This window comes from Pituophis catenifer, unplaced genomic scaffold, assembly GCF_029215685.1.
Source record: "Pituophis catenifer annectens isolate HBS135680 unplaced genomic scaffold, rPitCat1.0.hap2 SCAF_4, whole genome shotgun sequence".
NCBI classification, from domain to species: domain Eukaryota; kingdom Metazoa; phylum Chordata; class Lepidosauria; order Squamata; family Colubridae; genus Pituophis; species Pituophis catenifer.
Genome location: NW_027256884.1, coordinates 37,382,286 through 37,399,958, shown reverse-complemented (window position 1 = coordinate 37,399,958; position 17,673 = coordinate 37,382,286). Strand labels below are relative to the sequence as shown.

The 17,673-nt window shown below is 37.2% G+C and overlaps 1 protein-coding gene across 1 annotated transcript in view; it reads right to left on the bottom strand.

The window, feature by feature from the left end:
• Positions 1–14,598, bottom strand: part of INPP4A (inositol polyphosphate-4-phosphatase type I A) — a 117,963-nt gene extending 103,365 nt beyond the window's left edge. Inside the window, exon 1 of the mRNA XM_070942636.1 lies at positions 14,459–14,598. The gene's annotated coding sequence lies outside the window, so the exon portion shown is untranslated. The remainder of the gene's footprint in view (positions 1–14,458) is intronic.
• Between the last annotated feature and the right edge of the window lie 3,075 nt (positions 14,599–17,673).

Sequence of the window (17,673 nt, the reverse complement as noted above, 5' to 3'; positions counted from 1 at the left end):
TATTTTTGCTGTTAGATATAGAGTATATTATTCAAATAATGAAATATTATAATAAAAGGGACTGGAGTATTGGGAAAAACAACAACCAGATTTAGAAACACATTGTCCAGCAATTTTAACGGCATACCTGGAATTTGTAGAAACCATTTTAGTGTCTAGAAAGAAGTTTTCAGAAGCCTTTGAAACAGAAGCCTTTGTAATTCTTAGCATTATATTGCCTACGATCCAAAAATCAGAACAGTCCTGATTTTGTAAACCAGTCCTAATTAAAACTTTCTTTGAAATCAATTCAAAAATGTTCTATAATATTTGGGGGGGGGGATTAATTCCAAGCATATAAACTGAGCAGAGTCTAGGTTTTGCCGATCAACATTCCAAAATGCAAAACTCCTACTGATTCTAGGAGAAAACCAGACTTGTCAGCCTTGTACCTTATTACCTCTTGTCCTGCTAAAACAATACAGTTGACTTTCTGTCCCTGGCTTTCACGCTTACGAAGCTGTAAAGCTACATTTTTCATTCATTCTATTCAGATATTTGCCGAACACTGATACTGGCATTCAACAGCTAATTGCTAATAAAAAGAAATTTTGTCAAGTTAAACTCCTCTAACAAGTTTGATAACTTTAGCTGCCTCTTCTTATAATCACAAAAATATGAAGTTAGTTTCCACTGATGTAAAGGCCAGGCAGCCATAGGAGAAACTAAAGTGCTGTTCCCAAAAAACTCACGAGAACAGAAGAAAGGATTGAGCCCAATAGCAGAGAATGAAGGAAATAAAAGTCCAAAGTCACTTTTGCATACAGAACATCCATCAGAACTTCTATCCACACAGTATTTCCCTTCACACAACATAGAGGTTACATCAAGTATATTTTCAACGCTGAAGGGAAATTTAATTAGGTAAATTGGAAGCCATTCATATCTAAACTAAACTTTCTCTCCACTGGTGATCTCCATGTTGGTTGGAACCTAATTCCATAATCCCCATCCAACATCAACACATTCTTTTAGTAGCAAGACCCACTGGAATTCTTCTATTCAAGGAAACTAAACTAAAGCACCAAAATAAAGACTAAGGATTTTCAAAAACTTTCAATGCCCAAAGTCACCTTCATGAGATGGGCACCTATATACTGTACATTTCAGGGGTGAAATGCTCCCGGTTCAGACCCGCTAGGGCGAGTAGGTAGCGATGGCAGCGGGCAGTTCGGAGAACCGGTAGCAAAAATCCCTGCCCCCGCCCCCCATGCCCAGCTGAGCCCCGCGATCATCAGAGCTTTTTTTTCCTTTTAAATGGTTCTGACCAGCCAAGCTCTGACATCCCAGCTGAATTGCCTGCTAATCAGGCAACTCAGCTTGGATCGCCAGAGCCATGTAAAAGAAAAAAAGTTTCTTTTTTTCTCCTCCCCCCCCCCCCCCGCCTCTCCCAGCCTCCAGCTTGCTTACCTTAGCTGCTGATCACATGGATTGCAATCCATGCATCAGCAAGCAACTGAATCTCCCTGCCTGCAATCAAGCTCATCGGTGAGCAGCCTTCCTGCCTAGACTTGTGGACTTCAACTCCCAGCAAAGCTGGCTGAGGAATTCTGGGAGTTGAAGTCCACAAGTCTTAAAGTTGCCAAGGTTGGAGACCCCTGTTCTATTGGATAAGTTTTTTCCCCCTTTGGGAGCTTTAAAAAAAATAGTTAATTGGGGTTTTTTTTAATTGTTCCTTTTTTAGACCTAGCCATTTAAAGTTTAGGAAGTTTTAAATTTAGCTGCTTTTATATAAAAATAAAAATAAATTAAAATAAAATAATATTTGTGCAGCTTTCTGAGATTTTGTGTGTTTCTGTAGTGTTTCACTCTAATTACACAAACACACAAAATCTCACAAAACTGTATGTGGAATTTTGTGTGTGTAAAGTGTGAAAGTTGGTTTTTTGGGCTTTTTGTGGCTGTGTGAGGTTCCTGCTTGTTGCGGGGTCATTTTGAATCTAGCACAGCTGCTTTTACATTGTGGATGAGCCAGTTGTGTTGTGTTTTGTAGGTTAAAAAAGGGCAAAGAAGTGACATTGACTTGGCCACGCCCACCCAGTCACCTTACCAAGCCCCCCCCCCCACTAATTAAGCCACGCCCACAGAACCGGTAGCAAAAAAATTTAGATTTCATCCCTGGTACATTTGATAAACAAATAAAGAAGCTGAAATTTAAAAAAAACAGAACACACATGCATTTCTTACTTACATCCAGATGGGCTTATAGCTGTGTATTCTACTTGCGATTACATTGAGAGTTGCCAGATACCAGATGTGAAGCCATCAATCAGTGCTTAGTCAGCACATCATGTTGATTTTTCCCAAGTTGCACTAATTGCCAGGCTGTTTCCAGACACAATTCCAAGTACTAGAAATCACCACTAAAAGCTTTCAATGGATTTAGATCCAGGAAGTCAAAGGGATTCAAATTCAACAGAAGTAAAGAGAGGCAGGCTGAATAAAAGAGAAAGTGTTAAGGGTTAGTGATTTACTAATTGTATTTGTATGCTGCCTGCTTTTTTGGGTTGGTCAATAAAAGCTGCTCTTTCTATGCTACTGAGATTTCTCTTTGTGTTTCAACAAGGAAAATAAAATACAAGCCTTGTTTATGTAGATCCCTGTTTTTTTTTTCCTTTTCCCATAACTATATTGCTTTTTTTTCTGGCAGATACTTGAATTACTAGGTCAAATTTTACTGGTCAAATGTATTGTGTTGTATTATTTATCTGTTCATTTGTTAGAATTTTTAAATTTTAAATTCCTAAATTTTGTTTGACTATTCTAACTTTAACTATCCTTAATACTGTATACAATTATACATTGTTGTTGTTAGTCATGAAGTCATATCCGAGCCATTGTGACCCCATGGACAACATTCCTCCAGGCCTTCCTGTCCTCCATTTAAGCTCACGCCGACTGTTTCAGTGACTCCATCCAGCCACCTCGTTCTCTGTCGTCCCCTTCTTCTTTTGCCCTCAATCGTTCCCAATTATACATACTTACATATATTTTCTAATATGTGACTAATGTATGACTCTTAGACAGTAAATCCAGAATATTAGGCCAATGTTAGCTTTCGATGTATTATCACTGCTGCAGGGGTAAAGGTACGCTGGTGGTTAAGAGTCACATACAAATGCCTGAAACTCAATGCATCTGTTTCAAGTTGGAAATTTTTTTCTAGTTCGTGCAGCCTAGCAAACCCACATAAGAACGTAAAAGGAAGAAGAGGAAGAATTCTTGTACAGTGACTGAATTCCCAGTGTAATAAACAGATTTGATCTTGTCACAAGTCATATTTATAAAATGACTGGTATTCTCTTTGGAAACTATTAGTTTTCTCCAAAAATATCTACTCTTTTTTTAAAATGACTATTTTGCAAGAAACATATTCCAAATTCAAGCAAAGGAGAGTTAGTACTTGAATTGATCTTCCACTCAACTGTTTATCCAAGAATGAAATTGTTGTAAATCATTTTCTCCCCAAAGGATTTTTTTTTTTCCCCACTCAAGGAAAAGCCAACAAGAATGACAGGTCATCTTTTAAAAAATGAAAATGCAAAGTGACCTTTCATATTACTATCTCTGTGTTTAAATGTGGATTCCTTGGGCTGCATCTTATATGTTTGTGGATATGGAGATAGAAGCTGTGGTGGCGCACTGGTTAGAATGCAGTATGGCAGGCTAACTTTGCATTCCACTGCCAGGAGTTTGAATATGACCGGCTCAAAGATTGACTCAGCCTTCCATCCTTCTGAGGTCAGTAAAATGAAGAACCAGATTGTTGTGGGCAACATGCTGACTCTGTAAACAGATTAGAGAGGGCTATAAAGCACTATGAAGTGGTATATAAGTCTAAGAGCTATTGCTATGTGTGGATTAGGAAACACATGATGGGAATGTATATATTATACTTAGAGGTACGTGACCAGAGGAGCTAAGAATGGAGTGTTAGGCAGCATTCAACACCACAGCCCAACTACCTCTCCCAGAGGGATTCACTGGTGGGACTTTTTCTTGGAATGTTTTTCTCAGTAACCTCCTAGACCAATCTAGTCCATTCTCTAACTTGATCTTTCTTTCATTGACTTCTCCCACCATTCCAAATTTTGTTCTGCTTTGTTCAGTATCCATAGAGAATCTTGCTGACAGCATAATTTAGTTCCAACTTTCTTTTAATGGAAAAATAAAATGGGAAGTAGAAAAGAAAATTTGTGAATCAGATCAAATGCCATTATGGTTCAGGACTTCAGCATTTGGTATGCCACCTTACTCTGCAACTCTTACTGGTTCTACTCGTTCATTTTAAAAAAGCCCACCAATCACATCAAAATTGGGAAGGCTAATGCACCAAAACCTCAGAGTTTTCTTTCATTGGGGTGTAACTTGAAACCCTGACACTGTCACCCTCACAAAAGCCATGATAGATGGTAGCACTTTTCAAAGGCAAAGTCAGATCTTGTCTGTCAGTCATTCAGAGGCCGGCAGGCAAGGTCAAGAATCAAGCATGATAGGAATGCTCTTTATTGTAGTATGGAATAAAGTATCTTGAAAGCCAGGGTTTTTCTCCATTCCATCTTATTCTATACAATACCAAGGTGGGGGCATTCTAAGTTTCATTTTCAAATCTCCTCTCAGGGTTGATTGACCTTTTCACTTTAAGAGCTTGCTTGTTCTTTCCCTCTTAAGGTGAAGAAATGTAGAGCTGACCTTATCAGAAGTCACCCATTTGAATGAATGGACTAAGAATCAAATAAGTAAGGCAAATTTTGCTTTTTAGACCTATGTCATTGGATAGTTCAATGACTGTTCACACATTTCAAGTATTTATTTCATTTTCTCAAAATTGTAGGCAGGGAATGCCACGTGATATATCATAATAACTGGTTGGTGTGTTAAGCAAATAAGCTGTTCACAGGATGGAAATGCCAGGAAACTCTGAAATTTTAAAACATTTTAGTACTTGAGAGGAGGCATTATATATTTTTAAAAAACCATCTGTTTTCCAGATGTAGCTTAATAGTTATGCTACAGACTAATTTATCCCACGATGGTAATGTCTCACAGGAGTAGCTCTTCTAGGTTAGTTCATCTTCTGCAAATTCCCCAAGGCCAACATCAAAGCAATTGACCCATCTGATTCATCTCTACTCTTCCAGAAGTTGCAGTGAGGACACATACGGTACTAAATTTAGATTTCTGTCATGACCGTCATTTGTAAAGATGGTCTAATAACTTTAAAGGCCAGCTTTTAAACCATACCTTGAGGCAGCCAGTTCCCTAAATTAAGAGTTGTATTTTCTTCTAATAGCTTTACTACCCATTTCGCTTAATAGCCCAAATTATTCTGGAGAAGTGGGGAATTTATCTAGACCTCATAATTTTAGAAATCTCAGTTGTGTCCTTCTCCAGCAGGCCCAAATGCTCTTTCTTCAGGTTCATCTATATCCATGAGTTCATAAAGAGACAACCAGAATTAAGTACAGAGATTCGGATATGGCTGAATGCCATATGAAAAAGCATATGAAAACGTAACTAGTAGGAAATAATAATAGCTATTATTTTTATAACTTTCTAATAACAAAATATATAAACAAACCAATATATATAGTATTTTTTAATTAAACTGTGCCAACTCAAGATGCTATTCAGTTATTCCAGAAGTTAGGGAATTTTACTTCAGGGCATATCACTTGATACATACAGTAATTATATTTGAGACATTTAACTACTTTAAAAAATGATTATGTTAATTAAATACAGTATTTATTTTGACTTTTGCTTCCTGTTTTAAATAGTTCCTAATTAATCCAAAAAAGGACCTAAATTCTTATTTCATGACTCTTAACATTACTCATCAATGACAGAAAGGAAACTATCAAAAGCTTTTCAAAACTACAGGTTTACGTAATTTCAAGATCTTTATGAAGATCCTCTTCATAAAGCGTTCTGAAGCGTTCCTCTTCAGAAACCATTGCTATTTTTAAGATATTCAATTAAATTCAGCATTATTAAATACAACATAACCAATAGAAACACTTTACACAACAAAATTAAAGGCAGAAAAACATTACAAATACAGTGCCCGTGGGGATGGCAACTAGTTAAATGAATTAAGAACAAAATTAAATTTGTGGCACACAGGCCTATTAAAAGCTGTTAGTCATATCTACAAAAATACTATGAAAACTACCACCCCTCCAATTTCAGATTAAATGTAGAATAGAATTCCTTCTACTTCTCTTCTTAATAAGATTCTTCTAGGAACTTGAATCCTTTAAATTTCTCTACGGGATTAAGGGCTGGAATCCAGCAGGGTTATGTAAAATGGAAGAGTAAACCTGGTCCATGTCACATTTGTAAGCTCAGTGCGGGAAATAAACTCTTATTTTAGCCAAAAGAATAATTCTCATATTTTTCCAAGTATATACAACTTATTCAAGAATGACAGAGTTTAAAATAAGCACTAATTCATTTAGTTGATTAATCTTAAAAAGAAAACAATTTATTCAGAGTTTTTTGCGTCACACTACGCCTTTAAAATATTTGCTTCAACTATGGGTTTGTTTAAATTAATCTAGAAACAAAATAAACTTGGAAGTCACAATGAAATAATTTAAGGGACTTTGTGGCTATATTGCTTAACACAATACCCTAGCAAAATTACTTTTTTCAAATACTATCATCTCCATGGCTCCAGGCTACCATAATAGCCATGGTTCTCTTAGTTTATCCAAAACCAGAAATAACATTTGAATATGATTTATTAAATATGCAACAGTACTTTAGCCATCATTCATTTTAAAACATGGAAGAAATATCTGTGTTTATTAAAAGGAAGTCACAAAATTGATATATTCCACGCATGTCAGAAACAATGAATTTATAACACCTATTAGCAGAACAGATGTATGTTTTCCATGCAAGAAAGTCTGAGATTCAAGTCCATGAATCTCCAAAAAGAAGTACTGTAGATAACTTTTGCATGGAATATCTGCTTATCACTGTTGACAATACAGGCTTTGATGAATTAAGAGAAGGAAGTTAGCAAATGCGCTGAGCATATATTTCACCTCCTACTCAACTCCCATATACCTAGACATGTGAGGATATGTAGCTGAGAGTACCCACCCTCTTATGCAAATATTCAGCACTGGAGGAAGGCTAAGGCCTCCTAAATGATTTGGCTTATTTATTTCCAGTGATGTCATCAACATGCTTATAAATATCCTTTGACGTGTTGTTAATCAATTTCTGGGCTTAGAACAAACCAAAACTGATGGGAATGATATTATTCTCTGAAGTATCTTTTTTCCCCTTCTATTTGAAACCACATTCTAATTAAGGGAAAGTCAAAGGGACATGTACATACTTAAAAGAGCTCGACTTGTTATACTTTCCAAATGACTCACATTTCTAAAAAACAATATATATGGTTTATCATCTCACCAGCAAGTACATTAAATCCGGGGCCTAAATTCATCTGACTGTATTACTGCTTGCTTTGCTAAAATTGGAAAGATGGTTTGAAGGTAGGCTGTTATACAATATGAGCATGCCCACCTGATTATTTTAAGATATTTAACAGAGGTTTGGGCACACATATATGAAATACTAAGGGTACTTCAGCAACAACCAAGCTACAAAAGCTCCCACTGTTCTTTTCCACTGGAAAGGAAGGAAGGAAGGAAGGAAGGAAGGAAGGAAGGAAGGAAGGAAGGAAGGAAGGAAGGAAGGAAGGAATTACTATTTTTGCCTTAGCTAAGAGCATTCGAGAAACTATAGAGTCAAATTTATAGCTATAATTTCTTGCAAAACAGCAAATATAATTGCAATAGCAATTTAGCCACAATAACAGGCATGGTTATGAAAAACAAAAGAAGGTATTTATATCCTATTAAAATCACTGTGTCTGTAACCTTTAACGGAGCGAAATGGTGCATCTTAAGCCAAAACTTTTTTAACAAAGGTATCTCAAAAGGGCTAACTTACAGAATGCACTCCAAATCAGATCCATGACTCTCCTGGAATTGAAATTTGGCAAATTTTATAAAATATTTTATGACATAAAATTATCATGTATTATTGTGACATAATACAAAATGTCATAAAACATTTCTTTGATCAGCTCTGATATTTGACTGTGCTATACAGTTCAACGTGGACTACTTTCAAGACAGATACATCTCTGAATATCTCCATGAATTTTTAAGAAGTTTAAACTTTTAAGTACATTAGAAGTTCTGCCACTATTGAAAGCATTGAAGAATCTGATAAGGAAGTATCTCTGAAATGATGACCCAAAAGGTCAGAAGTTGTCTCATTTTGAACTAAAACTGCACATAAATAAGACAATGATCATAACTTAGTACAGAATTGCACAATCTTGTTTTCTACTAATCTACCCGAAGAGATCGTCATTAAAGTACTGTAATAAAAATTTAATGTCTCATAGTTAGACATTTACTAAACACATCAGTCTGATTTCCCAACCAGAAAACAATCTTTCAAAATAAAGGAATTAGGAAATTACAGAACAGACACCTCATACTTCTGCTGAAGATCTAATAATCTTCTTTGCCGTTCTGTTTTGTGAACAGTTCCTGGCCATCAAAATTAACAATTAATTGAAAGTTCATTGTTTAAAACTGGAATAATGTGTTCACTCTATAGTTAACATTGATTAAACAGATAAGCAGCATTGCAAACAGAAGTCATTACCTCTGGAACTATTCAAGGCAATGTAATTGCCAGTTCAGATGCACTGTGTTCAAACTTACTTCCTTGAAATGCAAATTGTTAATCACTATAAATCTTGTACAAGAATACTAAATTTTGGGGGAGTATTTGCTATGCTCCAGTACTTGCTCATTCGAAAAAAGGAGCGGTATACCGGTAGTCCTTGATTTACAACCATTTGTTTAGTGACCATTGAAGTTTCAACAGCACTGAAAAAGAGTGACTTACAACCAGTCTTCACGCTTAATGATCGTTGAAGCATCTCCATGGTCATGTGATCAAAATTCAGGTGCTTGGAAAACCACATGTATTTAAAATGATTGACATGTCCGTGGGTCACACAATCATCATTTGTGACCTTCCCAGCCAGCTTCCAAGAAGCAAAGTTAATGGGGGAAGCTGAAATTGCTTAATGATTGTGTGATTCATTTAACTGCAGTGATTCATTCAAACCACCTTGACAAAAAGATTGTAAAATCCATCTTGACTAACTTGACAACAACCTTGCTTAAGCAATGGAAATTCTAGTCCCAGTTTTGGTCATAAGTGAAGGACTACTTGTAAAAAGGTCTAGAATCCTGATCAGAGCATGTATGTGAACTGAATACCACCATAAGTATTCCCATGAATGCTGCAACAAGTGTTTCACTGCAGAAGTGCAAAGTAGAAATACTACTTTAATACATTTTATATTTGATTTTCCTTTGTCATTATTAAAAACACTTTGTATTATCTTTCACATGACAAATTCTCAATGTAAAATATAATAGTTTCCTTATTTTTAATCTTTTGCTCACAAGAGCAGAAGGGAAAATAATAGCACTTTACTATTACAAAGCTACAATATTAGGCAAAAGCAGAGCCAAACTCTTAAACTCTTAAACTGGTGAGAAGCTCTTCTGCCAAATGTTTTTATCTCACTTCACAACAACTGAACCAAATTATACACATTTCTTCAGACTCAACAGATACAACACAACAGACACACAGAGTCTGGTTTCATTCAAACAATGGAAAACATCTTTCTGTGTAGAAAAGCAAATATTCCCTCACAGTGCTCCAGTCCTGTTCAAAAAAATGGTACAGACAAAAACCCTAACAAGCACAACTGTGACGCAGCACTAGTTTTCCACATGCATGGATATGTTTGCTTCTCCTCAACTAATGGCAGTCACCTAACTAGGCAAATAGCAGAGCAAATATATCATGCTCCCTCCTAGGAAGCAATCATACAAATTCATTTACAGAATATATTCTTTGGAAGAGATATTTGCAGAGTCTGGGGCAGCAGGTGACCTGGCAATACTTCCTCAGTTACCCAATTATAATAATTGCCACTTCCTTTGTGCATCATAGGCCTGTCCAACATAGGCAACTAGAATACATGACCTGGCTGAGGGAGGCTGGGACGGCCTATAAAAGCAGATAGGCTAATTTGTATCGTGGTCATTGGCATCTTTAAATGCCGTTCACCTACAGTTCTGACAGGCAGCGAAAGCACATATATACTATACTTTCTGAGTTATAGGAGTACATTACTGCTAAGTCTACTCAGACCTTACAAAAACACACATAAAGATATTAAATAAATGTTATTTTATTCTAAATGTATATTTGCAATTAGATGCTCTTCATTTTTCCTGATGTATTTCTTTCAGGATCTTCTTCTTTATTTCCTCTTTTACCACTTTGGGTGTCAAGGGATCTTTCAGAACCACTATAATTATTTCAAAATCCATAAAAAAAATATGGACCTACTTCCATTTTTCTAGAAATGGTTTATTTCAAGGAAACCACAGATTATATATTCCAGTGCTGTTGGTAATTTTAAAAAAGTTAAATTTCTCATCTGTTAAAGTATGGTAGTTCTAAATTAATTCAAAACTTTTCTTAGAAATGTTATCTTAACGTTTTCAACAGATGAGTAAACAGAAAAAACAATGGCAGAGAATTTAGCACTTAAGGTAAGAGCAGCAGGCAGGAATAGCTTTATTTGGTATTTCACAAATTACGGTACTATTTCTACTGTATAAAACATCTCCTCCTGAAGCTGATATCAGCTAATAGGAAATATAAGATTAACATTTTTACAAGCAAACATGTACTACCATGTTTGCATTTTGCAAAGAATCCAACTACTATATATATATCTTAACATAAATAGGAGAAAACACATGATGCATAAATAAATCCTTTAGCAAACCAGGATTAAAGAATGTGGGTGGCAATCTTGCAGCTGGAAAAAAAAGGTTTCTAGCATAAACACAACTAATTTCATCAGGATTTATTTCCATCAGGTTGAGAGATAAGTAACCTAGATTACAATACTTCTGGTTGGGAAAAGATCTGCAATTAAAATGAATATCCTCCTTAGATTGAAATAGCAATTCCAAGAGTTATCAAATGACATCCCGGAAAATGATAAAGTATAATGAAAAAAAATCACATATATGGAAGCAAAAAAACACAGCACAGAAGTCTGCTATCTATAAACATAAGGATGCTATCGTGCCTAATTTAAAATGGCCTTTTAAAATGATAGACAAACAATGAGCATAATTATGACAAGAAATGTGTTACAGAACTTGTAAAAGTACTGTCACTGTTAAATTTAAAACTAAACTAGGCAAAGAATAAAATATTGAATCTATTTTGTTTGATCATAAACAATGTGATTCAGCAGGTCTCTACTGATTAAAGGGGTCTGTATAGTAAAGGACAATCCCAAACAGGGAAGCAGTTAATTAAAGATCTAAAACAAGCTATTGTAATTTTAATGTCTTTACCTAATAACATGAATATATTTTATTTCTAACTCCAGGGTTAAATCAAAGGTAAAAAAGACAATTAATTATCACACAGAAATTAATTTTACAACATGATAAAAACGCAAAAGTTTTGGTCTCAAAGATCTATAAGTATATAAATTCCTAGCATTAGAAATATTTGGGAGAATAATATTGGAAGCTATTGATGAAACTATTTGAACAGTTGACTGTATATTTCATCAAAAAAACACTACCAAAACTGTATCTGCCAAAAACAGAATATATCTCAAAATAATTCATAGTTAGTGTTCTCCCTGCCCTTCCTCTCAGTGAGATTGTAATGTATCTATAAAAAAGTATAATTTATGTCAGTGGAGAAACTGATAGGTTGGTGCTTATTTTCATATATGGTAGCAAAGCTTATTCATTTAAGAAGAATATCTATCTATATAACTATATCTACATCTATCTATCCATCTATCTCTCTATTTATTTATTTTGCAGGATTATTCAGAAAGAGATATCCCTTTTCCCTATATTGACTCTATTATCACCATATAATACCTTGCATATAGAAGCATGAAATAAAGAGCTATTGTCTCCTGTCAAGCTATATTATAGTTTATTTATGAAGAATGAAGCAGCAAGAGACTATGGAATGTAGCCTTAGCTGAAAATGTAATCAAGTAGAGAGGTTAAGCAGAAATATTAATTACAGAAATAATTTTTCTTCAATATGATCTAGGTTTCTGGTACATATTAAGCAAGAAGCTGAGACTATCCAAACCTTCAGTTTTTTGGATAATCATGAACAAGTGGCAAGTTGTAGCAAAGAGTAACTACTTGTACAATTATATATCAATAGTTGTGTTATTTTACACAATTATTGTTTGTGTGTGTGTGTGTGTGTGTGTTTATATAGTCGTGTCTTTAACAAAATAAAATTTAAAAAGATAAATTGCAAACACCTCAGTAAATCTATTCAAAACTATTGCAGGATGGTTTCATTAAAAGTTTGGCTAACATTGGTTTTTAAAGCTCAGTTGTTTCAGTGAGCATCAATAGCATTTGTATTCTATTTTCCAGCAAAAAATATATATTCTTTTTAATGATCATGGGTTGAAGCCCACGCAAGGCATACTCAGACCCACCAAATCAACTCAAATTGAGCTGTTTATCCCCCATTAATATCCATAGATCTTCTCCATATATGACAAAAGTTCAGCTGCCTATTCTGTTTGCTGCACTATGAACCTGCCCCCATTACTATAATCTCCATCTTGTGGTCAACCTATTGCTAAGGCAGGATGAAGCTGATTTAAGGTGCTTTTGAAGAATGGAAGCATCTTCCTAGCAACTGCAAAGACTTTTCACATGGACAATCCATGGCACTTGCAAGATGGGCCTCCAGAGGTCAGCGATCTGCTGGTTCCAGGTGGACCAGCCTCTCCCATCAAACTACTGGGCTCTGTGCCTGCAGCTCCATTTATGCTTGGCTGCCAAAGAGACCAGACACTTCCCTTACACAGCTATTTTCTTTTTTTCCCCTTAAGTTCAAACACAGCAATATCAATATAATGTAAAATCAAATGCAGATCTACAGGGAGATTGGTATTCCCATTGACAAATAGAAATACTGTAATCCTAAAAATCCTACCATAATCCTAAAAAGCAGAAACATCTGAAACTGACCAATGAAATTAACTGAACATCAAGTACCAGGCCAACGCAAGATAGGATGAGATATTATAAATCAGCTGGAGCTTTGGTGCTACTTAAAAAGGGTCAGATCAAGGTTCAAAAATAAACCAACAATTCAATAAAGATTTTAGATAACCCCAACCCCCAGTAGACCCCAGTAAAAGAGAAGAAACTGTTCTAGCAACAGCACCTTCTCATTTGAGATTGGCCAGAGGTGAACAACACTATGGGTCTTGTTGCTGAGGCATGGTTAAAAAGTAGACTTGTGTGGGCAAGCATTTAAAATTAGTAACCCAAGCCTAAAATTAAGCTAGTCTTTGTAACAGCTCCTGGATGACTAGCACTCTACAAGAAAGGTGTGATCTGTGTGAAATAGTTTTAACAACCATACGATTTAGGATTATTTTGGGAAGGTATCAAGTTGATCCTTTTAAATGTTTTGTCAGTTCACAGATGAATCAGGAACCTATAATGTAATCCTCTATGTAAAAGGCCGTTACACGCCAAGAAAACAGATTAATGAAGAAAAAGCCTTGGCTCCAGGGCAAGAACTCCTGGGAACCCATTCCGCAAAACATAACCCTGGATTATGTCCTAGAAAAGAAAAGAAAAGACAAGACAAAAGCCCCTGAACCTGCCAATATACAATCACCTTCTCTTCCTCCTTTTTTTATTAAATCCTGTCCGACTCACGCCCTCCAGTTTGCATCAGACAAATGCAGCTATCGGATCACACACCAGCGCCAGAGAAAGACATCAGCATCCCTCCTACTACGAGACGTGCACAATCCGTGGTTGTTAAATATGTCCTCCCCACGGCATCGGCGGGCCGAGGCAAAGCAGAACCCGTCACGCGCCGGTCTCTTCACCCTCCCCACCGCCCCAAGTTGTCCAAACAAAACCGAACAATGGGGTAAAAAAGCAGCCCCTTCTGAGCAGAAGCGGGGCAGCGCCGAAGCTCTCTTTCTCCCCCCCCCCCCTCCGCCCTCCTTCGTGTTTATTTGACAGCTCCTTGCAAAGCAGGCGAGGGAATGGACGCGACGCTGAGCCGCCGCCGTTACCCCTCCCTGCCGCCCCTCACCCTCTTTGGCTGGGACTCTTGCTGCAGAGCTCCCACCACCCACCCACCCCCGGCCGCCCTTCAGGGAAGCAGCGTTTGCAACCGAGAGCGCGGGAGGTAACCATCAGCAGCGGAAGGAGGACCCGTTTTGCAAGGGCGCCCGTCTTACCCCGCTCGGACTAGAGGAGCCGCAGCTTCCTCAGCAAGCCTTGCGCAACATGCTGGACTGGCTCGTGGCCCTTTCGAGGTCCGAGGAGCTGCGGCTGCAACCTCACCTTCCCGTCGGATGTGGCTCTTCTTCGCACCCTACAGCAGCTTCTTCTGCTACTGCAGCAAGCCGGCCTCCCTAGCGCGCATACACCCAGGCAGCTATGACGCCATAATCTACCCAGGCTCCTCCTCCGCCTCCCGTTCTTCAGCGCTTGCGCCGCCCACCGCTTCTCTGCCCTCGGGGCCGCACTTCGCTCCCCTCCCTCCCCCCCCCCCACCGACCGCTCTCCCTGCAAATTCGGGATATGGGCTCGCGCGCCTCAGCTGCGGGGATCCGGATGAGCGCGAGGCGGCAGCCGAGAGAGGGCGAGATTTCGTAACTCCTGGCGAGCGCCATCTAGCGGTGGCCTTAGCTTTTACCGCGCAGCTGCGGTCGCCGCCCTAGGCACCTCTCAGCATGTAATATTAAGGCCGATTTTTTTTCCCCCTTTGAGGCACATTTTGAATGAATAGTGTGTAAGCACAGGAAATGCCTGCTCATATGAATCTGAGCACCATTATCAAGTTCTCAGTTTAGTTATATATACTGTACTCTTTAAATCAAACTGCCCTAGTTTGATGATTTGATCACAAATCTTATTACGTTCCTTGATAAAGTGACAAAATTAGTGCACCAGAGAAATGCTGTGGATATAATTTACTTGGGACTTCAGTAAGGCATTTCATAAAGTAGACAACCTACTACCTGATAAGATAGAAAAATGTGGGTTAGACGTCATCATCGCCAGATTAATGCACCAACGCGGGAAGTTTTTAAGAGGAGATTGGATAACCATATTTATTCTATTCAGAATGGGCTAAAGCAGTATTTCTTGAACTTGGAAAATTTAAGACATGTGTTCAATTCCCAGAATTCCCCAGTTAGTAGACATAGCTACCCAACAGAATATTTTGATTTTGCAATTCATTAGTTTCATTACTAATCTCCATGGTTTTCTTCCTCCTCTTCTTCTTTGCAGTCAGCAAATAGTTTTTACTAATCAATTTTCAAAAAACATAAAAACAAAAAGAAACAACTCATCATACACAAAATAAAGGGAAAAAGCACTGTAAAAGTTTCTCTCTTAACGTACCTAAGAATAGGCAATAATTATAGCTCTGCTGTGATGAGTTTAGGCTCCTTTCACTGAAAAGCTTCAAAATGGTTTTACAAATAAACAAACTGCATTTCAAATTTTGTGAGTCATTCTAGTGTTTCCTGTTTCCTTAGAAGACTAAAAATGAGTACACAATGAAAATAAACATGAAAAAAAATAAAGTTAAAAGGCATGTGTTGCTACTTTTGTACAATTTGTTTTGGAAGTAGCTAAATCCAGTCTAACAAACAGGATGGTTTATAATCGTCATCTCAGAAATTTCACACCCACACACCCACACATATAGAATACACAGTGCTTTTCAGAAATTGGAGCTAAGTATACAAATACATAGTACAATACCTGACCAGGAAATTGTGTAAATTGAATTATGTATCAATTATTTGCAAAAATAGCAAAATTATATAAAAAATATAAGTGACTTTGGATAAAAACATTTGCCAAAGATACTTCATGACATGAAGTATCATGTCATGAAGGTGGGATGCACAAAGAAAGCATCCCACCTTGAATCATTAAAATAACTGCATCTTTTTTCAGATTATTTATTAAACTTGTATGATGCTCAACTCAATAAGATCCATTCAGCTACTTCCAAAGTGTTCCTGATCATCTTTCCACCTAGTCACTTCAGAATGATTCTTTTTCTGAATAACCTCTTTTAAATGCACAAAATTGAAAAAGACTTTAAAATCAGTTGATCGTTAGTTCCCCAGGAGATATTTTGAAACAGGAAAATAATTCCTTTTAGTTCATATTAAGAATAATCAAGATTATGCATTAAATTGAAAATAATATTCATGCTATCAGTATGCAATAGGAAATCTCAAGTTGCGGTCATGTGATGTCATGGTTGAAGACCTGGCTGATTCACTTAGCAACAGCAGCAGAACAGACGGTATAAGTCTGGTGTGATGATGTGATGTTGTACAACTCTGTACAACATCACATCAGTGTACAACTCTGTTGCTCAGCAATGGAGATGCTGGTCCCACTTGTGGAGACCTATGACTGGTTTTCACACTTACGATCATTGCAGCATCTTTGTAGTCATGTGATCAAAATTCAGATGCTTGACAACTGGAATATATTTATGACAGTTGTACTTTCCTGAGGTCATGGAATCACCATTTGTAACTTTCCAGCCAGCTTCCGGCAAGCAAAGTCAATGGGGGGAACCAGATTCACTTTACAAGTGCAATGATTCGCTTAACAACTGCAGCAAAAAGGGTCATAAAATGGGGCACAACTAACTTAACAACTGTCTTGATTAGCAATGGAAATTTTGGGCTCCATTGTGATTGTATCTGTATGGGGAATGCTACATTTTTACTGCAAAGTCTTTTAACAAAAGGCAAACATGGGGAATCTAGTTCCAATATAGTATTTATTTATTGGCATACAGTATCCTTGCCTTCTAGATAACAAAATAACAGAGTTGGAAGGGACCTTGGAGGTCTTCTAGACCAACCCCTTGCTCAAGAAATCCTATACTATTTCAAAAAAGTTGTTGTCCAAGTCTTAAAAATCTCATGTGTTGGAGCACCCACAACTTCTGGAAGCAAGTCCTTGGCCTCACGGTCAGGAAAATTTTCCTTAGTTCTAGGTTAGTTCTCTCCTTGATTAGTTTTCATCCATTGCTTCTTGTCCTGCCTTCAGGTGCTTTGGAGAATAGGTTGACTCCCTCTTTGTAATGGCAACCCCTTAGATATTGGAACACTGCTATCGCCCCCCCCCTAGTCCGTTTTTTCATTAAACTAAACATACCCTATTCCTGCAATTGTTCTTCCTTTGTTTTAGTCTCCGGCCCCCTAATCATCTTTGCTGCTCTTCTCTTGACTCTTTCTAGTGTCTTTTAACATCTTTTTTACATCGTGGTGACCAAAACTGGATGCAATATTCCAAGTGTGGTCATACTAAGGCTACTAACACTTCACGTGATTTTGATCTTGACATGTCAAACATTCAGAAAATGCCTAATTGATTCTGTTGGTATATTCCTCCCAACTCCCCAGAA